The sequence below is a fragment of the Anolis sagrei genome, chromosome 1 (genome assembly GCF_037176765.1).
Source record: "Anolis sagrei isolate rAnoSag1 chromosome 1, rAnoSag1.mat, whole genome shotgun sequence".
Lineage (NCBI taxonomy): Eukaryota > Metazoa > Chordata > Lepidosauria > Squamata > Dactyloidae > Anolis > Anolis sagrei.
Window position 1 is genome coordinate 293,318,727 of NC_090021.1, and position 25,224 is coordinate 293,343,950.

At 37.0% G+C, this 25,224-nt stretch overlaps 1 protein-coding gene across 8 annotated transcripts in view; it reads left to right on the forward strand.

Moving 5' to 3' along the window:
• The window catches only part of MEIS2 (Meis homeobox 2), a 224,536-nt gene that overhangs the window by 27,042 nt on the left and 172,270 nt on the right, over window positions 1-25,224 (forward strand). The gene's annotated exons all lie outside the window — the stretch shown is intronic.

Below are 25,224 nucleotides of genomic sequence, written 5' to 3' on the forward strand. Positions count from 1 at the left end.
ATGATGTAAGGATGGTACAAATATCCAATACTTGAGCACGAATAGAAAGCAGAAAGAGGGAAAAAAGGGAGTCAAAGAACTGAGGTAGCTCTTAGTTGCCATGAGCACCAGTTTCTGACACATTTCTTTGGCAAATATAGAAACCCTTCAACCCATTATATACCTTAGCAGTTAGGTGAGATTCAGTCAAGAACTGCCATCTCTTAAATAAAGGTACATATTCCTAATCCATTATATACTTTAACCGTTAGGTGAGATTCAGTCATGAGCTGCCGACTCTTAAATAAAGGGATATATTCCTAACAGCCAAGTATCTGCACTGCAACTCTCATGTAAGTCATGGGATATCTTGTATAATGTGATTCTCTTCTACAGTTTGTGTTAGGAAACCTTTTCTGCTTTGTTGTTTTGTACCTCAACCAGGAATTACAAAACAATGGATGCTTCCCTCATCTGACCCTAAGAACTTATAAAACCCTAAACTTTGAATTTCTGAGAAATACTAAGACAGGTAGTTCCGTTTTCATGATTTCCAGATTCATGGAAATATTCTTACCACCTCTGCCATTTGCTTCGGACAGTAGAATGCAAACTCATTAAACTCAAGAAGTAGGTAAACTTGAGAAAAATGGAACAATTCATGATATTTAAATCATCATACAACTGGGTGAAATTACGAATTCGAACAAGACCGTATATAACCTATGTGACATATGTAGCTGGTGCATGGAAAGGGTATCAGCACATTTCTAGCAGTCTCCCCCTCCTCTCCCCCACTTACACACACACAGAGCGAAAGCCTGATGTTTTATCTCATTGACCTGTCCAAAGTATTTACTGTGGGAAAGATTAATTATCTGTTCCAGGGCAAAGTCAACACAGATATTGACCAAAACTCACACATCTTTTCCAATGACCTGATGTACATTAGAAAAATTAGGTTGTGTTCATAGTAATCAACATTTGGAAATGTGGAACTGTTCTTTTCTTGATGAAGTATATTAACGGTATACATACCTAATATGACTACCTTCCACATTTTATTAAAACAGATACAGGGACATTTCTTAAAATATAGACTAGTTTTTGGATTATTGTTTTAAACAATAACAATTGAAATTTCAATTCAGATCATCGACATTACCAGTTTTGAACATGCAGATTGCGTTCCAGTAACAGTGTGGAAAATACATGGAAGTAGATCTTGATATAGTGCTTCCCAGAGATAGGAAAGTTAGTGAAAAAATGCCAGTATCCTTACATTTACAGTAGAAAGCTAAAAAACTTGTGATTTCATCTACGGTGAAAGGGGGATATTTTATTCATCTCAGCTGTTTTGATTCCAGTTTGACATTTTAATATATTGGATTAAAAAGTGAACATTCATGAAGTTTTTCTTAAATTCACGTTGGGGTAGTAGCATCCTCAACATGAATTCAGGACAAATTTTGGAAACAGTTGCATCCATTTTGAAAAATCAAATTTCTCACCAGACAAGGAATGAAAAAGGATAAAAACAAATATGCCTAACAGAAAGGATATAAGAATATAACTATAAATGTAATCTATAAACCAGGCTCATCTTATCCTAACAACAACAACAACAACAACTACGACAACTTTATTCTTATATCCTGCTACCATCTCCCCGAAGGGACTCGGGGCATCTTACAGAAGGCACAAAGTGCCTAAAAACAAACATGAAAATGAAGAACAATTAAAACTACAATGAAATAAAACATACACATATAAAAACATAGACTAATGAAACTAAGATCATCGACCAGTGGCATAAGCTGCTGTAAACATGGCCAAGCTGTTAACAATAGGAATAGAATAAGTGCAAACTGCAACAATGGAGAGAGGGCATAGGATAAAGTGCAAGGATGTGCGACTGCGGCACAGAACAACTAAGGACTAAACGTTCTCAAAAGCTTGTTTGAAAAGCCACATCTTCAAATACCTGCGAAAGAAGGACAGTGTGGGGACCTGTCTAATATCTGGGGGGGGGGGCGTTCCAAAGCTGGGGGGCCACCACCGAGAAGGCCCTCTCCTTTGTCCCCACCAATCGCTCTTATGACAGTGGCGAGACCAAGTCAAGAGCCTCCCCGGCAGATCTTAGAGCCCGCACCAGTTCATAGGGGGGATGTGGTCATGAAGATAGGCAGGACCTAAGCTGTTTAGGGCATTATAGGTGATAACCTTCACTTTGAATTGGGACCAAAACTTATTGGTAGCCAATGGAGCTGCTTTAATAGGGGCATTGTGTGCTCCCTACACCTAATCCCCATCAACAATCCTAGACTAGCAGGTCTCCATTAACAATATTTAATAAACAAATCAGAAATAGTTTTTAAAGCACAGACCAATACCTAGAGTCCTCTTCAATTTTTGGCATCTTCATTTTGTCTTCTGTTATCCATACATCTCCTTGTTGCTTTCTTTCTATGATGTTATATGCACTCTTCCTCTCATCTATCAATTCTTCCTCTCTGTTACATTCCCATTTTCTTGCTTCTGCGTGTGTTCTTCTGTACAACCATTCTGTTTTGTCTTTTCCTTCTTTCATGTGTTTTCTTCCTAGTCTCATGTGATTCCCTCTGCTGTTTCTCCTTCTCCTCATCTGCTTTACTTTTGCTCCTCTTTTCCTTCTTCCAGCAAGAATCTGGAAGAGGGAAGAGAGGGGTGCAGTGAGGAAAGGGAGGCAATGGAACAAATGAAAACACCCCACTTCCGATATCATTCTCTGGAATATGCTCTCAAAATTATACTAAGTCAGCCAAGAAAAAAGTACATTACATTCTTGCTGAATCTTACCTCTCTGGGAAAAAAAAACCTTAATGTAATGGAATTAATATTGGACCAATGTTTAATTATTTTATTTAACTGATTTTATTTATGTTATTTAATATTTAATTAAATATAATATCCACCGTTCCCCAGATATTGCCTAGCTAATAATGCTGCTGATAATGTATTTATGTAACTAAGCCACCAATTTGCAGGATGTGCCCAGTTCTTGGTGTTTCATTCCCATGGCACACTTTGGTGGGTACATACCTCTTACAGTAAGTAGAACCATCTGCAAAAACTTCCTTAAACACACAGTTCTACCATATTAAGGACAAATGTATCATCTTCAGCAGGATAAAACATAACAGAAAAAAGCAAGTTTTATAGGTTCATCTTCTTATTTTCATTGTTTACAGCCTGATGTGTACGAATAATCTTTATTAGCATGGTAGATGGAGCTCTAGTCAACAAAGATTTCCAATTGCTTAAAACATAGAGAGAATATACACTTTCTATTTCTGTAACTCAGTTCTTAAAAAGCTGGGAAATGCTGTGATATATATATATATATATATATATATATATATATATATATATGCCAAGTTTATTTTATTTTATTTTGTCACCCCCTCCCCGTTTGAACAATAGTATGTTCTCAGCAGTGAATGAAAAAGGACAGAGATAACTTTGTGTTTCAATATTTTGATATGCCAATATGAAATAAATTGTTTTAAGCAAATGGAATGTGCTGTTTTAATCATTAGTTATGCATGAGAGAAAAATTGATGTTGACATCTTTGCTGTAAAATCATTGTAATGGGGTTTCCTTGCCATTCATTTTTGTAAAATTCATTTTGTATATTTTGCAGCAATTGAACAATCTCTGCACTGTGAATAGGCAGAATTCCCAGAAATACTGAGACAGTTGGCCCAGTAACTGCTGAGCTCACACTACAGACACACTATGCATATTAACCATTAGCTTGCTAGATTGAAATGAGCTAAAGATGCTAACAATTTATTACCCATCTTTGTTTGCTTTTTATCCTCCCAAATTGGAGGACATTTGGGATCATTTTAACATTATTTTTATTGCTTTAAGTTACCCTCTCTATTACAGTGACTGGGGCTAGTTTTTCATAGTACTTTTTTAATTTATCGTATAGTTTTTTAATCATTATACAGATGAAAACTGCAGATATCCATTTTTAATTGAATTTAAAGCTTAGAGGTGAGTGAGCTCTTAAAATACCTATACTTGCCTATCACTCCTATACTTACACCCATATATATATATATATATATATATATATATATATATAGAGTGTGTATATTTCACATATACACACACATATGCATATATGCATACACTTTCACAAACATATACCCCATACAATTAAAACTTATAACACTAACTATCAATTTGAAATATGATTTATTCAAATTCTGGATACAGCATATACAGTTTGTCAATGGGATGTTTTTGCACCAGTGGGTGTTTCCTTTACCCCCCCCCCCCAATTATGACAGATGCCATCTGCAATAATCTTTTGCAAATTGCTTATAACTTTGCATTTTTCCTGCAGCAAAGTGACTTACAAATTGGTTTCTTCTTAAATACTTTTTCCACCACTTTTTTTTACAGACCATCTTATGGGAAACAGCTTAACAATATTAGTGAAGAGAGGGAAATTAGGAGACTCTTTGAAAGCACTGTGTGCTGTGCACCTTTGTGTTTGAGTATAGGAACCATCTTTCAACATAGTTGATCTGCTCAAAACTGTTTGAGACGTCTGTGTTGATCTAATTGTACTAGTTAGACTATTAACACTATTAACACTTCCACAATTCAGTACTCTGAAACTTTACATGCAAGTGTTGAAATGCTTTCCTTATTCTCAGATCTTACCCTCTTCATTGCTTTAAAAGTCTTACGTTAGAATTTCTGGATATTTTTTAAACTTAACTTGTGTAAAGGGATGTCTCCTGATGCCTGTTAGGGTTTAATTTAGAGTAGTAATTAAACTTGAATACTGCCTCATAAACAAAAGATAAACAATAAACCAGCCACATTCCCTGCTGTTTCATAGCTTTCTTTCCCAGATGTTTCAGCCTGATAATTTTTACACAGTGAACTACGTCTAGCATGTAGCGTTATGGACAGAGGTCAGAGACTAGGCCTTTGGAACAGAATGCTTTTTAACCTTTTACATTCCTCCCGTGTTAGTGTAGTCTTCATTTGTTTAAATTGTAAAATAACAAAGTTAGCATTTGTCTTTCTACATCTGATTCTATCTTCATGTTTTCTGTCAGAATCTTTAAGCTCTTTCAATTAGTTCTTTTTTCCCTGAGAATGCACTTTACCAATAAATTTAACTGGTCTATTTAAAGAGAAAGAGAGGGAGAAAGAAGCTATTTCATTTTATTGTGGTGATTCCAGGCAACTAAAGAACTGTTGACAATGGGACTTCTTTTCCCCAAAACGTTCCCTCAGGCATGTTGAGTTTTGTCCATTTTGGGGACTGCACCACTGTCAGCCATGATCCTCCTAATTGTCAAGTAGTAGTAGGACGTTCAGATGCAGAAGCCATGTTATTTTCATTGGGTGGGGTAATTACTGAAAGCTGAGAATAGCTGCACTAAAGACAGAGGGATACTTTCATGATCCCATTAGCATAAGAGTGGGTAAATTATTCATGCCAAGTGAGGATTCTATGGGGAAAAGTATAGTTAATGCACATAGTTTTTAAATGTATCCCTTTCTGCTCTGAGACTAAATTCTTGTTGGATTCAGTTCTCAGACATTTACAGGAAAGCTCTAGTGGCATGTTAGACGCAGTTCATCTCTTTCTGTTTGCAGCACTCTCAATAGAGACCATCTGGCAAAGATCCAAATGGTGATTAAACAAAATGACCAGCTCTTGTTGCTGTGTTACAGGTCCAATACTCTGGATTAAAAAACCCACGACAGTCAGCTAACGTCATTCTTTCTCATTTCTCTTTTCTTCCCTTCCCATGTTTCTCTTTCCCCCTCTTTCTGGCTAAGTATTTAAATGGTCCACAAATATCTATGCCATCTTTGTGTCCTTATGGCCCACAAACTCATATGAGCAGGTTGTGCAAAAGCTTGTTTTTGCAGCTTGGTCCATTCTAACCACATTGAAACGTTCGTTTTGTATTAATTGGGTCAATCTAATGTGCCTAATGACAGTAGGAGACTAACATTCTTTCCTGTAGCAGTAAACATTTGAAATGCATGCTTACTGCCATGAGGAAAGGTGAGTTTTGACAACAGGCTGATACAATTGATTCAGTTTCTAGAGACTTAAGCCTATCGTTACATGACACTGTCATCTGTTTGGGAAGAAAAAAAAAATCAGCATACTGAATCTCACAACAGACCAAAAAAGGGGGGGGGGGAGAGAATAAGCTCAGCTTTAACACCACAATCAGGAATGAATTTACAGTGCCATTCAAAAGAGTACTCCCTTATCATAAACAAGCAGATAATCACACCAAATCCAACTCCCAATTAGCTCTTCCTTCACTCAGAGATCAGTGTGTGTGTCCTCCTTAAGCCATGATTTGTTGCTACTGAAACAGACAAAACATTTGTATACCTTATGTCATTTCCAAAATTTTGAAGATTTTAAAGGATGAAGTTATATTACTAGAAAGCCTAGCTAATCAGCAAAGTAATTTTCAAAGTGCTTACCTAGCATTTGTACCTTTAGTCAGTTGCCTATGCCTGTGAATTAGGGCCATGTGTATATATAACCATTAGGATCTGTACAACATACTAAAGCTGCAGCATAATCAGAATACACATTCCTGGAAATGGATGGGTTTGTCACATAACTGAAATGTTTTAATAGCTTTTGTGTCAATAAATAAGTCTCCCAAGATCTCTCCACAGCAACCCCGCCCCCTCTACTTAAATACCAGATACATACAAAGGAAAATGAAAAATCCAAGTTGGCTATATAATATTGTACCACCTAACAGATATAATATTGATTCATAATGGTTGGTAAGGTATACACTGCCTTTTAGAAGCAGGAGCACTTGTACTCACAAATCAGCTAATAAATTATGTGGGAGTAAAGCATATACAAAATATTATCAATACTAGACTTTCAGATTTAAATTTTGATCTTTCAATGAATCAGGCGAAAGTAGTATAAATATGTGTGTCTAATTATAATCGTGTCTCTATAGATAAAATAAACCTCAACAACATCAGGCCCAATATAAGCCTTTCTGTCTTCGTATTCAAGGGCAACTTGTGTTCAACTATCTTGCAGGTTTTCTGTTGTTTCTTTTTCTATATAAAGCTTGACAGCCTTCTGGAGTGGGAAAGAGTAAGAAATGTAATACTGGTTAGGCATACAGTAGGGTTCTGTTGACTTTAACACCTTGCATTATCTGATCAAAGCAAACAGCTCTACTCTGATTTCTTTGAAAAATGGGGTGGGAGGGAGAGGAGTTCAAGATAACAAGGAGAATATACTGAATTAGACCACAGTGACACTGAATAAGAAATTTCTAGGAGTTTCATGTTACTTTTAGATAGGCAGGAATCCTAATATTGCAGTACCATCTCAGCTTGCTAACACATTTGTAGCCTGTTGGATGAAATAGATTTTGAATTGCTTGAGACAGGACCATGACACAAGTTACTCCTCTTGCTTATATTTTGGCCCAAGAATAAAGCTACTGCCCAGAAATAGTTGTTGCTGAGATCTTTTTTCCAGGAAGTTGTGGACCCTAAGATGATTTTTTTCTATACTTCAATTGCTTGTTTTCTCCATGTCCAAAACTTAGAGAAGCATATCAAAGTCACATCAATTTTGCTGGCTTGAGGTAAAAGCTGGATTATAAATTAAGATGATATGATCATCCTTTCAAAAGTAAAGACATATGGACTGCAAAGCAAGAAAGGCAAAACAAGGACAAAAGCATAGGTCAGAATGACTTGAGTTTTTTTAAAAAATACAACACTCTTTCCAGGCCACACTGGACACTAGGGCGAGAGACCTGGATTTTGACAAGTGAGATTTATTTCTGCTTTTGAATATTTTTTAATACAATCTTTGTAAGTTACTCTCAAATGACCTTCTTTCCACACAATGCATGTATACAGCAAGCATAGGCAAACTGCAAGTGTTTTGGACTTCAACTCCCACAATTTCTAACAGCCTCAGGCTCTTTCCGTTCACACTTCAGCCACTTAAGCTTAAGTATATACCATCTTATTTCAGACTGGTGAAACCAGATTCTATGGGCTGCATGCAGTCCCATTTTTGTGGGACTGACACCCTAGCTACCCTCCCCAGCCCCCCACATCCAAAAAATGTGAATAGTTTTCAGGCCAGTTTCCCCCTAAATATATTTAGACACACTAAAATCATTTTACAGCATGATAATTTGCTTTAGTTTTCCCCACAATGCCACAATGTACTCATCCTTCAAATAAGGGCTGAAAATTGGCTTGAATAATAATCAAAAGTGATACAGTGCCACATCCAGCCCCTCAGATGATGTGATGGTGCAACCTGCTTAGAATGTGCTGGACAAAATCCTATCTTGAACAGTTGGGAACTGTGCTGTGTATTAATGAATTCCATCTTTGACTGAAGTTTCTAAAGTGCTTGTGTATTAAAATTCTGGTTACAAATGGAGAAATATACAGAAACATATAAGGCCATGGCCATGGTCCTCTACGGTGTGATTGATTTCTTGGTCATATCATGAAGGTTTTTCTTTCTGTGAGGCATTCTTATGTGTGCAAAGTGTTACAGTTGTTCTCTAAGGAAAATGATTTCTCCACTTTTCTCATGTGATTGAACATCTGCATTAGAAACCCATGAGTTGCAGCACTGAGTGGGGATGTGTATACCTGAGCTGATGGGCCTCATGTCTAGAATGCTAATTTAAGTGATTTCTTATTTTTTTATACATGTTATATTTCATCATTGTAAAAGTTTTTGATAAACTTTGAAAAAAGTACTTTTCATGAAATTTTGCTAATGATTTTATATGTGAGAGTGGTGTTTCCCCCTCTGTTGAGAAATTGTTCAGTTATATCTCCTATGTCATATTTCTTTGTGATGAAAGACAGGATACAATGTGTTCATGTATTAATCTTATTTTTTATACATAAAATTAACTTCAGTGTGGAAAATCCTCATGATTTTCTCTTCATTTTGTCAGTGAAGGAGAGCAAAACTGGAAACAGTGACAAACTATTGTCACTTGAGATAGGTTCTACTGACATAGATGGGCCCAGAGTCTGAAATAGTGGCCTCCCAAGGATTTAGTTTAACATTTCAGTATGCTTGAAGATTTACTTCTGTCCATATGTCAAACTGACCTGAGCTGCACTCTCTGGTCTTAGTTAACTTTCTGAGTGTGCATAACTCTGAATTTTGCCATGTACAAAAACATGTAATAAAATACATTTTATAACAGTGTAGAAATGAAAGTTGTGTCTAAATACACATTTCCATCTGGATTTTTAAAAGTAACAGATGTATGCAGAAACAGACATCTGAAAGGACACATGCAAAACTATTATGGATTGGAAACTGATTTATCAGTCTATCCCTGATTACATGAATGGGAGTTGAACTTGTACATTCCTCCTGTCACTGCTTTCTCCAGCATGGTCCTGCAGGATTTGGTCATTATGCTCCAAGTTTGGAAAGATAAGCATTCTCCATCCATTGTGGAACCACTGGAAGATCTCAATACTTAAATCACATTTGAATGCATATTTTACAAATTTCAACATCAAGAAAATGTGTTTTGGATATATGATCAGCTTATATGAATGTACCATAAAAACAGATTCAAAAAAGCAAGCCTTGATTTTGCTGTTTTAGATCAGGGGAATGATCTTACTATGCCATTGCATATAATGGGACTTGAGCATTCATGGATTTTGGTATCCTAAAACCAAACCCCAGCGGCTATGACAAGCCCACTGTAAAATGCATAGTTTACATTTGTATGCTACGCATTTCCCCCTTTTTTCTGCTCTCTTTCTTTCTAAATATACTAAAACTCCAGTAAATTTTTTAGAGTGGGTGGATTTTCTAGGGTTTGGTGGACAACGGACATATAATACAAACAAGTAGGGAAGGAGAGATGATATAGAAAAGTTACAGAGCTACTGGAATAACAGTTTAAGGGGATCTTACGGATGAGGCTGTCGACTTGTTATTTATTACTTATGAGACGAGTAGCACTAGTTGTGGAACAGACTGTGTGTTCAGTTTTTATCCACAATGTTATTCTGCACGAAATATCCATACTTAATTATGTACCTTATAGTAACTTGTGGTAATTCACAGTTCACACAGGCTAAGCTGATGGAGATCATTTTGGGTGCTGTGCTCAAATTTCTTTGCACGCTTTCCTAAGTGATGTCAATATTTTAATGGAGGAACTTGTGACAAATATTTCCCAATTAAAATGTGGCATGATGTGTCATAGTTCTGTCCAGTATTCTAATTCTTTGGTCCTCCAGACATTTTCGATTTCAGTCTCCAGATGTCTCACTCAGCATGACTGATTGCTGTGAATTCTGGCAGCATAAACTCTAAACATCTTAAGGACAAAAGTTTGAGAACCAAAAATCTGACAACCACAGAAAAGTTCACAGCTTATGTAATTTAGCATTATATATAACTCTTAATGTTTCAGGAATTATCTGATTCTGAACCTGCCATCTTATTGCTGCTCTACTTTTTAATATTCATACAGGGATGTCGACTTATTTAATCTTCTTGGAGTTTTAGTTACTTAAGGCTGCTTCTTAAATTTGTCTAATGTAGGATAATATTACATTGAAATACATCTCATATATAAAAACTTGGTGGAAATTAGCCAGCAGAGCCATGTATTGAATTTTATTGCATAATTAAACTATATTTGTGACTATGATTTAGAAACTTGCACAAATATTTGGTCCAGCTTCACTGTCTTGGATTCAAGCCTGAAAGGTCCCATAAATGTAATAAATGAGGTTCATTCAGTTCAGAAATCCAACTTATTTCTTTGACCAATATACAGTTTTATGGTGTCCTCACCGAAGCTATATAAGTCCCCATCACACACTTATTGAAGTCCATAACTTGCTGACCTGAATGAATTTTGCATCAATCTCTTGAACTGGTGAAGAATTTTATTTTATTCCGTAATTGCGTGTTCTTATCCCTTTCTTTCCAGCACTAATAATCCAAAATTGCAATGACTTTTTTTAGTGGTATTATGCAATAGCAGTGAATGGCAAGTCTCTTAAATGAGACTCTTTGCACTTAACCAGGGTAAAGTGCAGCCACTTCAATAGAAGAAGTGCAAGAATTTAGTGGGTTTTGGTTTATATGGTATGTTGACCTTTTCTCACTTACTTCTTCATTTCATGTTTCTATATCAAAGACTAATGTCTATTTTGCATAAAAAGTACTTTGTTCACAAATCATGTAAAGTTTAATAAATGTAGCTTTTATTGTGCCAGTTCACTGCCTTGAGAAAATCATTAATGCCCCATGACTTCTTTACAATCTAAAGCTACCACCTTTTTACAATTTCTTTATTGCTTCCTTTTATTTTTATTTCTTAGTGTTAAACTCGAATCTGAACTATGGTTTGGTACTCATTAAGGATTTTTAGGGTAATAATTTGCCATGTTCTAGAGGGCAAATATTTTGCTTCAAGTAGGGGGAAAGATGTGCCATTCAAATGTATGCACTTCAAAACCACCTTCAAAATGTTACAGTCCTATGCACACTTACCTGGGAGCAAGTCCATTCAAATAATTCACTGTGCTGTGCAAAGCTTTGCTCCTGTACTTGAGGCATGCTCTATGAACCTCAATGGGACTTCCTTCCAAGTAAATATGTATAGGACTGTACAATAAACTTCTCATCTTCAGCTCTACCTGTGCATGATACTTGGATAATTGAGACTGCTTATGAGTATCAGAGTTTAACATGTCTGTTAAAGCCCAAGAAGCATATTCCAGACCAGTAGTTCCCAACCTTTTTTTTTAACCAGGGACCACTTTGATGAGGGATTACTCTCCAACATTAGTACTGAAAGGGTTACGAATCAGTTTTTGGTCAACTTTAGATTCGGTTTCGTTATTTGGGGTGATGATTCAGAAAATTGCATTGTATAGACCACATCAGCTCTAGTTTCTGATACAGAACATATGCCATCCAGTAGTCACCATCTGCTTGCTCACAGAAAACCATATTTAATAATTTAGAGCTGATGTGGTAGTAGTTATCTTTTGTGGTTAGTTAGCCTTTTCCCTCCTGATATCCTTGTTGCCTCGGCACTATAACAGAGTTTCATGAGACCAGTCACCCTCAGTGCCATGTGGTTTTATTTATTTATTTATTTATTTCGGGTATTTTTACCTCGCCCTTCTCAACCCGATAGGGTTTTGAGGCAACAGTGTAGTAATGGTAAAGCTGTGGACCACTGGTACCTCCAAAATTTGATTTTTTTTTTTTGCTGTTGGCTTGAACCTTTGAGGCAGCAGCTGCAGCACTCCTCTTATTCATTTACAAGTTGGAAGTGGGAGGCTGGTGGGCTCCCCAGAGATATTCTATACAGTATGTCCTGTATTTTAATACAGTATCAGGTTCCTTATATTTTCAGCCTTTTAGATCCTGATGTTTCTCTCCAAACTCACATCCCATACACAACACAAGTAGCAAACCAATGAGACACAAGGTTGAAGAGAGACATTAGGATTTGTGAAATGGTGATAGATGTGAATTTGTGCTGAGCACCATGCTCAGATATCCTCCATTTCACAAATACCAAAAAAATCTGAAATCCAAAACACTTCTGGTCTCAAGCATTTCCAATAAGGCAAACTCAACCTGTATATTCTTGTGGTCAAGAATTCTAAGTGCTGAAGTCTAAAAGTTGAGAACTGCTGCTATAGAATATTATACATAATCTAATACAATCCACAAAAGTATTTTTTAAAAATATTGTCTGTAAGTGAAAATAATAATCCTAGCATAGTGCTCAAAGAAGCTTACTTCAAAGTATTTTACTGTATTGAAATTAGTTATTAGTTGAGCCAAGACAGAGTACACTTAAATCCCATTGATCTTAGTGGGAAAGAGTTGCAATTGTGCTTAATTTTCCTATTCAAATCAAAAGAATTTAAAATTTTGTGGGTAATGTCGGTGTTTCTCTAATGAAAATTGGATAAAAAAATCCAGAAAATATTCTGAAATTCTTGGAGACAACAATTAAAAAGATAATTCAATAGTAACTATACTTCCTCATTACTTTGATTCCCATTATTGTCAACAGAACAGTCATAACTGGTATCTGAAGTGAATCCCCACTGTGTATGGTTTGAATGAGTTTTAGTTCATGGATGTTGGGCAGAGAAGAAAAATTCAGTGAGGTGGGTTTTTTTTTTTTTGTGGTGACCTTTTTACTACTATCTTGCCCAATCTGTTCTGGCCTAGTTTTCCAGCCTTAGGTGAATAGAAGATAATAGATGTACACTTTGCAACCCTCCCCATATGCAAAGGCAATGTTAATGGATATGGAACAGAGGTAATGACTTGTCTGAAATCTACTGTTGGGTTCCTTTTCTCCCTGTCCCCAGCACTAAATTTAAAAACATGCATTTCCACATATGTGAGATTCTTTGGTGTGCAGAACCTCCCTATTCGTTGTAGGTAATCTTGTTTTGTTTTTAGAATGATTGGCACACTGGAGACAAAGTTAACTATTAGATATAGTTAGAAGGAAATGAAGGAAGATTGGAACAAATTATTCACTTGCACAAAGAAAACACTGCTTCTTTGTTACCTAGTGATAATTGTGAGTAGGTGCCTTCAAGTGGCCCATTCACATATGGTGGCCCCATAATACTCAGAAATGATTTTATTAGTTCCCTTTTCTATAGTACCAGATATTCAATGACTTCTGTGGAAAATGTGTGCATAGAGGACTGCCACAAGAAAGAGTTATGAACTAGTATGGCAACTGTGTGTTATACTTAGGAGTAGCTACTCCACACTTTCTCCTTATCACCAGCCTGTTGTTTACAGCAAAAGGCTGTGTATAATCCTCATGTGGCTTGTGGCTATATGGTGAATGGTTGGAAATAACACACATGTGAAAAAAGTTAAAGACTGTGTCATAATTTGTGTGTGTTTACTGTAGAAATTAATACATTCATTGCTAAACAAATTTTCTTGTGCTACATTATATGATCAAATAATGTTCTCTCTGAAACTAAAACATTCTGAGCCAAAATATGGCAAAAGGATGTGAGAGTTACAAATGACCCTGGAGAGGTTATGCTGCAAACATTTATGCCATAATATATTTTTTAATCTTTAAATTGTCAAAAGATTCCTTGTTTATGTGGAAAGCAGTGCATTTGGTGGTTGGCATGAAAATGGAAGTAAAAAAGAGATAGGCTATGAAAGAAGGCAATGTCTGAAAGATTATATTGCTGAAAAAATAGAAAACTAAAGAAAAAGAAGCAGATTACAGGATAAAAGATGTAACTGCTGAAATCTAGCATTTAAAAATCTAGTAAAGTAAAGGTAAAGGTTTCCTCTGACATTAAGTCTATTCATATCTGACTCTGGGGGTGGTGCTCATCTCCATTTCTAAGCCAAAGAGCCAGCATTGTCCATAGAGACCTCCAAAGTCATGTGGCCAGCATGACTGCATAGAGTGCCGTTACCTTCCCACAGAATTAATCTACTCACATTTGCATGTTTTCAAACTGCTAGGTTGGCAGAAGCTGTACCTAACAGCGGGAGCTCACCTCGCTCTACGGATTCAAATTGCCAATCTTTCGATCAGCAAGTTTAGCAGCTGTGCCACCATTTCTATTGAAATATCCACTTTGGGGGTGCATATCCATCCCATTCCACAACAGCTCTACCCCCCTCACCCCATTAATTACTATTTGGATGTAAACCACATACCACCATTACTCTTTCAGAATTGCTTATACCTCAAAACTTTATATTGCCATATTGCTTTCATTCTGCTTTTTTTCAAACAGGCTTTTTCTTTTGTGATTTGAATAATGTGGCCCTATCACTCCTTCTTTTTATACTCTTTCCTCTGAAAATATTATGAGCTTGAAGAACCAGGGTTCACAGGATGTTCTTCCCCATGGCTAACACAGTGGTTGGAATTGCTGAATACATATAGTGAAATAATATTTTAAGACACTTCCCCACAAAGGTGATAGATAGTTAACAGTATGCTGTAGTGCTTTTTTTCTTAAAGAGAATTGGAGTCTAACCAATATTTTGGTCACACAGACAACAAAAAAGTTTCGTTTCTGGTATAACTGTCTCCAGCTCCATTCTTAGGGAACAAAACTTGCTAAATGTATGCTTACCAGATGTTTTGCTTCAGATCTGGACAGAGAAATCTGCAACACTTCTGTTACATCCTTTTTCTGGGTTTTCAGAGCTGTCTTTCAGGATAAATGTCATTTTCATACAGCACCTTGTTTTCAACTCCCCCTGTGTTTGAAGAAGGCATATAAACATATGTTACAGGGCAGTAGATACTAAATTGCCAAGCTTGGCACCAGATTACCTTCTGGAACTAAAATGCCAGTGCAGAACATGTGCTTAATTTAACAGTCCATAACCCTGTTTTTAGAACACTGAAATACCCACCCCAAGGAAAGCTTATAAAATGTAGGTCTTTAAACTTCAGAGATTAAGCCAATGAAACTACAGATGGCTTTTAGAATATGTATGTTCATTGAGTTGTATTAATCCAATGCCAAAAAAATACATTAAATATGAAATTGCTGATTTTTCCTAGGTAAGTATGCTTTGATGGGTAGAAGCATGGGAGAAAAAGAATGTCTTCAAAAGAAACAAACAAGCATGTTATGTCCTGCATGAATAGAATAAAAGACCTGAAATTGTAAGAATCCTTTTTGAGGGTATTATACAACGGAGGAAATATATTGCAAACTTGGATATGTGGACCCTATTGACATGAAGGACTTCTGGTCCAAGAACACTGGAAGACATAAAAAAGGAATATTTTGTTGGGCATGGATAAATAACAATGTGGATACTGGTCCCGTGGATGCAGGGGCCATTCTGTAAATACAGTACTATCCCCACACACATGGGTTTGATATCCATGGTTTTGAGTTTTAAAATCCCCCCTCAGAGGTTTTTGTGTCCTTTCTGAGTCATCTGCAGTGCTTTTTATAGGAGTCTGGTGTTCATGAGAAGTGTCAGGAACTGGACCAGCAGCCAGTGTTGCTGTTTATTTATTTATTTATTTATTTATTTATTTATTTCGATTACTTCTACCCCGCCCTTCTCACCCCCGAGGGGGGACTCAGGGCAGCTTACAAAGAAGGCACAATTCGATGCCTATGTCAAATATACATACATACAAAACAGCAATTAAACAATTAACAGGTTAAAATCATCAGTACATAATTGTAATTAAATGTTGTAATAAAGGAGTTGTGTGCCATAACTCAATTGGCTGCCATGTTTGCTTATAAAAGTTAAACTACAAGTATACCAAGTATACCTCCATTAATGAAACAGATGTGTTCCTGGGCATTACCTCTTTCACAAAAACATGTTGTGCCACCTAGAGACCAAGACTTCTTAAAAATGGTATCCTGAGATGATTTTTTTTTCTTTCACCAATTTCCACTTTTCTTATTTTTTCCACTTTGGTTGCCAGATTATAGATCTATTTTTAAAAATGTGTTGGGAGCAGCTGGTGTGTTAGATGATCGGTTAATACAACTCCACATGGCCTTATATGCCTTTCCCTTTTCCCTGTTTTGCTGTTCACACATGTTTAGAAAGAAATCCTGCAGATATATATATATATATATATATATATATATAGAGAGAGAGAGAGAGAGAGAGAGAGAGATCACCCTGCCTGTTGTAGGTTTACAGACAGAGTTACGGTAGGACCAGCTAAATTAGAATTCCATTCTTTCCCAGTTTAAGCTTAATTGCGTTGCTTACAGCAGACATACTGCTGCCAAAAGTCTATGCCTCTCCATCTAGCTTTCACCATCTTCTCCATACAGATGTTGCTAAAAGAGGTGCCATCTAGAGCTGGGGTGCCAAATTCATTTTCATTGAGGGCCACATCAACCTTACGGTTGCCTTCAAAAGGCTGTTTAGAATTGTAAGACTGTATAATTGTAATTGTTTTGTCCTGGGATTAAAAGCATTGTTGGCCATATAAAATGACATGGCAGGCCAAATTTGGTTAACTGGTCTTTCATTTGACATGTGTGATCTAGAGAGAGGAAAAGAGGAAAGGATGACCTGGGAAAACATAAAGGACTTTGTAAAAAGAAGCTTCTTTCTCAGAAGTTTTGTTAACTGAGGTGTGTCTGTCTGATGTCTTTATTATGTTGGAAGCCACCTTGAGTTCCCTTGGGGAGATAGGATGGGCTACAAATAAAGTTTTTAATAATAATAATAATAATAATAATACATTAATAAAATTAAATTAAAATAACTAGCCTGGTAATGTGCACATGGGTTCTAACACAAAGATAAAAAGTAACAATTTTTAATTTAAAATATCCAGAAGGCATCTACTTCTTATACGGTTTGACTACAGCTTTAGTTAACTATTGGGAACCCAAGGTGAAACTGATCAAATGTTAGCCTTAGGTCCTAGAGAGTCACATTGATTGGCTAAAGCCAGAACAATACAGTAACATAGTATTTTACATCCTGACTTTTTTGTGTGAAAAAGATTGCTTATTTCCATAGTTTTGAGTTTCTGTGTCAATGCACAGGGTTGGGATGAAACTGTTAGCATATCAGTCTTTTATTATATTGCAGGCACACACAATTACTCTTTTTTCGTTTTGCTGGACATATTGGAAAATGAACTACTGCTTTAAAAGAACTTCAGAATAGTACCAAATGTTCATGGAAAACAGAAAAATAATAATTGCATACCCTCTAATTCCACCAAAAAGGTCAAGTTCTTATTCACTAATTTTGATTCTCTATTACATGTGACAACGTCTTGGCGATATCTTTTCTTGTAAAATGCTATTATAATGTCTGTAGTGGTCATTCATAGAGACAGCTTCTTGGACAATAGGTATGAATTCTCCTTTTGTTGTCATAGATGTTGTGATTACTGCTTGTAAGCACTTGTTACTAAATCCTACTGTAGAAATCCACAACTTCTGGAAAAGATAGCTACAGATATTCCATTCTGAAAGATAGGCCAGTCTTGAAGAAAACAGGTTGCATTTTCTTTTTCAACTTTAGTTCTACAATATGTCTGCAAGCTTCAGTACTGATTTCTCAGCTAGTTGGGTCCCAGGAGGAATTATTGAGCACTGCACTGCTGAGGGAGTTGCAGCTGTATAAAATGGGGAAAATGTAGTTTGTACGAATTGTTCTTTACCTTGGTTTGGGTTCAGAATGGCAGCTGCACTCCGACTTTGTGTGTGACAGCACAAAGGACAGCAAAATTGAAAAGCAAGTCAGCAAGTAGAGAGACAAAAGCAACCATCAGCTAATACAGCTCCACATGGCCTGACTAATTTATGAGAAAAAACTGTTCTGTTCATTGGATCAGCACTCAGAGGAGGCAGGTGGAATTGTAGGAAGTTTTCATTGACTCTCTTGAGCAACTAAGGAAGCCACTAGAGATTCTTCTCAGTTTGAACTTTATCAGGGTCTACGCTTAATCAATAAGGTATTGGAAAAAGAATTAATTACTAAAGCAGAATAAAACAGCTGCATTTTAAACTAAGGATCTATCAATTCAGTAATCTTCCAGTTACAGGCTAGGTGCCGTGAGGATCATTTTGACTTCATGTAATGAGGAACTGAGGGAGTTTCCTCCTGAACAGGCTGGGAATTCACATTAGCCTGTTTCAGCTATTTGTCATCAGTACAACTCATTTCCCTGCTTCTGAATTATAGTTTGTGTTTGATATACTGTCAAACCCTTGGAATCCCCATATTCATGGGATTGGATGCATCAATGTGGAAATCATTATCACCATGAGAAAAAAGTCTTAACCTTTCCGAGCCTCTTTATTCTAAAGCCCATGGCCTGAGTGGGTTCATGCCGGACATACCTCTATTGTGTTCATTGTGAGGGTCAGAGACCTGCCTGTTGAAGAAGCAGTAATTTGGACACAGCCTGTAAATGTTTCATCTGTAATTTCCATAATGGTGAATTTCAAGGAGGGCTGAGAAGGGTTATGGGAGATGAATTAGGTTTTTAGTGAGCTCATTAGGAAGCCAAACAGAGTTTAGACAGCAAGGCGGTGAGTGTAGCTGTAATCAGTTCTGCTCGCTTTGTTCCCTGCCTTCGGGACATTTTTTCAGAAACTTCATGGCAGGGGATGATGAGAATATAGTGAGCGGAGGCTGAAATCTGATGGTTGACTTGTTGACTTGTAAACCTCTTAATTCATTTTTTGTTCAATTTAATCTTTTCTTTCTTAAGGAAAATTAGTTGAATGTTAGCCCGCTTTGCACTATTCACCCTTTAAATTATGCTCATTTTGAAGAGCTTGTTATGCCTGAATAAACATGAAATGACTTGGCATTTTCCCATAAGAGGCACACCCATTTTAACACCATGTATTTACCATTCCTGGAAATGTCTTATTAACTTCCGAAAATCTGTGAGCATGATATTTTTGGGCTACTGTAACACACCTCTTGGCAGTCACAGAAGGCAGTTTGGTTAATGCCTCATAATATCCATTTTTATTCTCAACATGAAGAAAGGCTCTCTATAGAAAATTGATGCAGTTTGCTCAGCTAATTTTCATGCTCATTCCAATTAATTTAACATGACCCAGATTTTCTTCCTCGGGCTCATCCTGACTAATTAGTAAGGCAACACCTAGAACAAGTTCTGTTTAATAACATTGAGGAACACTAGTTGTGAGTGATTTTGATGCTAATAAAGATATTCACTGGTGGGACAGATATTTGATGTCAATTATGGTATGTAATTTAGAAGTCCCAATGTGCTACAGAGAGTATAGGAAGGCTAGCAAATCACTATGGGGAGATAATAGTGTTTTTAAGTCTTCCACAGCACCTAACTACCCTGTGGGACCAATTAGGGTTTGAGGGTTCCCCCCCCTTTTTTCTCTCTCCCCCTTCCCCACCTCCTCTTTTTCTTTTTTGGTACCACCAGTAGGATTTACAACTAATTCTACAATAATGAATGAGGAAGTGCTGTTTAGGAGTTATAGTCTATGAACCATCAAAAATAGGCTCAAGACTAGAATGACATAAAGGAAAAACAATCAAGGGTACAGAAAGTACAGTGGCTTAGATTAAAGTGGTATTGCCCACAGTTCCTTGATCCAGGCTTCATTTTGTATGCTTTACTTACATGGAAGAATGTCTATAAGAAGTAAAACCGATCTGGGTTTTTGTTTTATACTTTAAAACAGTGGTTCCCACTTTGCGCCTCCAGGTGTTTTGGACTCCAAATCCCAGATATCCCAACCAGTTTACCAGCTGTTAGGAATGGTGGGAGCAAAAGTCCAAAACACCTGGAGGTCCAAAGATTGGGAAGCACTGCTTTAAAAGATACATGAAATACGGATATATGAGTGATATTTCAAATATTGCAAAAATGATCCAAATAACCAGTCCATTTGTCCTTACTTTTTTTGGTCTTGAAGCTGGATTTCTTTTTTAAAAAACCCCAAAACTATGGCCATAAGATACTTGTTCTGATTAATGTCAATGGGGCTGATTCTTTGTTTAGGGCACATCCAGACAGCCACTTTATTGCAGAAAGTTCTGCAATAAAAAGGGGGTTGTCCAGATGATGTCATGGATAAACCCAAATTAATCCACCACAAACCAGGAAAACACTGGTTTGTGGCAAATTAATTTGATAGTGGGTTTATTCCGTGCCTTCTTGGAAGGTGTGGGATAAACCCACAACTTCTGGTGTCTGGACTGCCGTTCAGACTGTATTCCCATGTTTTTCCAGGCTAAATTAACCCAGAAACCTATGGGAATACCCCCACCCCAAAAGCTCCCCAAAACAGAGTAAAATAAATAAATAAAAGGACTCACTCGGCCTCCATGAGATGGTTGTCAGAGTTCTCCTGGCGTGTACAAATGATACGCCAGGAGAAAGGGGGGAGGAGGAGGAAAATTGCTCCTGCTCCCCTTCTCCTGGTACATCATTTGTATGTGCCAGGAGAGCTCTGGCAGCCATCTCATAAAGGCTGGATGAGTTCTTCTGGTTTTTTTTACTCTGTTTTGGGGGGCTTTTGAGGAGAAGGTTACAGTGTCCCGTGTTCTTCCAGGAAGTCCCAGAAGAACATCTGGATGCCCACCCCAGAAAGCGTGCCCTATCTGGGGTGTGTATATGGACCCCTGGGAACATCCGTATTTTTACAATGCAGATGCTCCTGGGATTAACTACCTGTCTGGAAGCACCTGAGTCACCTTTTGTAGATGTTGACAATAGTCTTATTTTAGCCACATTTTAATGTTAATGTCATTAATGTTTAAAAAGAAATCAGAAAATCAAGGTCCAGATAAATTCTATTGTTTCATCACTGGTCATTAACCATAACAACAAAGATTGAACAAGCATGGCTACTTTTGAGTATTAGGATAGTTGAAGAGCAACATGACTGTAATCTTGGACCTCTCAGTGCACTTTGGATTATTTTGCTTTCCAGCAGTAGAATTGGGATTTTCCCCTTTCTTTTAGTCCCTGTGAAGCACTCTAAGGCACTGAAAATTTTCACTGATGGGCTTTCTAACCACCTGGAGCAAGTTTTTAGGGAAAAAGAAATAAGGGGAACTATTATTATTTATCTGGCTTGACTAATGGGAATGTAGAGATTCAGTGGGTGCATAGAGTCAGATCCTGACCATGGGACAGCTGGTGTTTGATGCTGAGGGAAAATGCATGGGTCTATTAGTGGACATTACCAAAGGTTTTTTATTTTATTTTCATTCCCTAGCTCAGTTAAAATCAACTCAGTATTTCTCAAAATGATTATCTGTTTGTTATACAAGAAATAGTTGAGATGACTGGAACCAAGAAACTCAAGGATTGTTTCCAGGACCCACATTCAACAGAAATCAAGTTAGGGAAAGAGGAATACTAGCAATAAAATGACCCTATTTTTTAAACTGCCCTAAAAGTATTCTACTCAGCATTTTAACATTTTAATTATAACTATTGAATAATATTTTAAAATGGCTCTGTGAAGACTGGTAAAATTCAATTTATGAAAAGTGGCCAAATCTAGATATGAAACATGATCAAAGGGAAAGGGAGCAGAAGGAGGACAAGGGAGGAGGAAGTGCAGGAAATCCAGGATATTTCAAGAAAGAGTTTGGATGCCAAACAATGGATATGCTGATTAAAACAAATTAGAAAGTCTTGGTATTTCTAAATACATTTTTGTGATCTGGATAGGTCCCAAGAAAGCCTTCAGTTTGATATCAAAGTCTTAGAATCACAGAATTTTAGAACTGGAAGAGATAACAAGGGCCATCAAGTCCAATACCTTGCCATGCAGGACAAGTACAATCAAAGCACCCAAAGCAGGTGACCATCTGGTCTCTATCTAAAAACCTCCATAGAACGAGAGTCGACCACACACCAAGGAAACAACATATTCCACTGTCAAACAGATCTAACTGTCAGCAAGTTCTTCTTAATGTTCAGATCGAATGCCCTTTCCTCTGACCTGAATCCATTGCTCTGTGCCCTAGTATCTAAAGCACCAGAAAATGAGCTTGTCCCCTCTTCAGTATGACATCCTTTCAAATATTTAAACATGGCAAGTCTTCTCTCAACCTTCGCATCTCCAGGTTAAACATACTGAAAAAAGAACTTCTACCATATCACAGAGTCATAGCGTTGGTGATATCATTGTGGGCTATCAGGTTCAGTCTGCTGCTCCGTGCAGAATTTCCAGAAGCATTCTCAACAGGGAGCTGTCCAACCTAGTTCTGTCCAACCTTGTTCTGAAGTTATCAGGAGAAGGATATCTTGTTATTCTATGGGCACATCTACAGTGATCACTTAGCACAAAGTATACCAAAATTTGTTCTATGATGGCTACATGCTACACAGAGCTGATGTGAATTAGTACAAGGCGAAGCTGCTTAATGCAGTTTTGGCCATGTCAACCAAAGTCATGGATTGATCCAAATTTACAACTTTGGGCCCATATAAACTGTTGGACTGGTACTGAAATAAAATCATCTGGTAAAACATGGGTCCTGTTGGTCACTTGTTGCCTGCAGTAGTGTCTGCTGGAGTAGCAAATGAAAAAGGGAGAAGGAGAGGGAATGATTCCTCCTCTCCCTATGGCACCCCAGTCAATATCACTTAAGGTGATGAGCATGTTGTACCTACTGATCACTGTGACAAGAAGAATGGGAGGGGACAGAAAGAGTGGCCATCTAGCAGTACTATATCAGTGCAATTGCTGGGTAGCAGGTGGCAGTGTCAACCATACCGGGTGTGATCCAGTATATGTTATACTGGATCAGCCCTGGGGTCAGCGTAGATCTGCACTAGGAAATTGGTTCTCTTACCAAACTCTTCTCATAGTTGATATTTAGTCAAAACATACCTTCCTTTAATGTCAATCCATGAAACCCAGTTCTCCCCTTTGAGGAAGCATAGAACAAGCCAGTATGTCTATTTCTAGCAGCCCTTTAGGTATTTAAATAGTCAAATCACCCCTCAGTCTTCTCTTCTCCAAGCTAAACAAGCCCAGCTCTTTCACATTCAACGTATATAGTTTGTTCCCTAGATCTCTTATCATCCTCATTGCCCTTATCTGAACCCACTCCAATTTGTCTATAGCTTTCTTAAAACCTGGTGCCCAGGAGTGAATATTTTATAGTCAGCCCTCTTTATCTAGAAGTTTAGCATTCATAGATTCAGCTAACCATTGTGCAAAAATATTAAAAAAAAACATTTTAAAAGAAAACTTTGATTTTGTTATGCACCGAAGACTGAACAGTTTGGGTCTAGGCTATTTGTCTAATCACATCTCCCTATACAGGCCATCCTGTGCACTGGAGGAGGTCCTCCCCTCAGTCCCACCTCCATCACAAGATTGTTTGGTGGGAATGAGAGGGGGCCTTCTCCGTGATCGCGCCCTGTCTCTGGAACTCCTTCTCTAAAGAAGTAAAAATGGCCCCACCCTCCTCTCCTTTAAGAAACTCCTGAAAATGCACCTATGCACTTTAGCATATGGAGAGGAGGAGGACTAAGACACTTGAACTACTTGGAATGCTGGCAAGTCCCACTTGTACTATATGGCTGCCTCATTACATTTCAAATGAACACCCATGCCAGGCATTTTTAATGTAGCTGTATTTTATATTGCTTTTAGGATATTTGTTGTAATGTATACTTATTTTTTAGTTAACTATGTCTTATTGGAGTATTTTTTATCACAATGCCTGATTCTTCATTGTAAGCTCACTGTTATTATTGTTGCTTTATTGTGTATTATTTTGATATGTTTGTACTCACCCGAGGCATTGAATGTTTGCCTTTTTATGTGTGTAAACTGCCTTGTTTGAAGTGTTAACCATTTTATATAAGGATTGCTATTTTATTATGGGACTTGAGTTTCCACAGATTTTGGAAGTGATAATGATGCTGCAGTTTCAAAGAGGAGTTGACCACTTTCATTGTGATTTCTGCATGTTGTCAGGACATGATGATTCTGTTCTTTTCAGTCAGCACTAAAAAGTCATCTGATTCTTAATTTCTGTCTCTAGAGTGCATACACTACTTATTTACCTAATGATAAAATAGAATGACCCCCTTTCCTTCCATAATCATTAACTGGAAATTTTCTATATCAGCATATTTAGCTAATAATGTTACTTCCTTAATGGAGTTCAGATCTAATCTGAGTAAAGGTGTAGTTTTGTGGAATCTGTGAAACAGTTTTATGAGAAACAAATAAGCTCTTTTAATTTTTTTGTTTTTGAAATGGGAGTTTGTATGTATGACATAAATGAATCAGAAAATTATCTAATGCTGTTTTTATCTACACCAAGTTTTATGTGTGTTGTGCAAGAAAACAGTTAGTTTTGAACTAAGGTGAAACAAAAAAAAACCTGACATAGTAGATCTCATCAGTTGTCTAGTTTGACCAACAAATAATCAGCTAACTTAAGTCTATAGCAAGTAATTGATTATTTGTGTAACTGAAACCCCATGACTTGTGTACACAAATAGCAATGTCATTACCATTGCTAAACATTTCCATTTCCTTGTTCTTCAGCATGTGTTAGTAATAACTTTATATTTAACTGATAATGGCTATTTTAGTCTGGGAATGAATCCAGGTTTAGAGGTTTATTATATATATAGATATAACTAGCG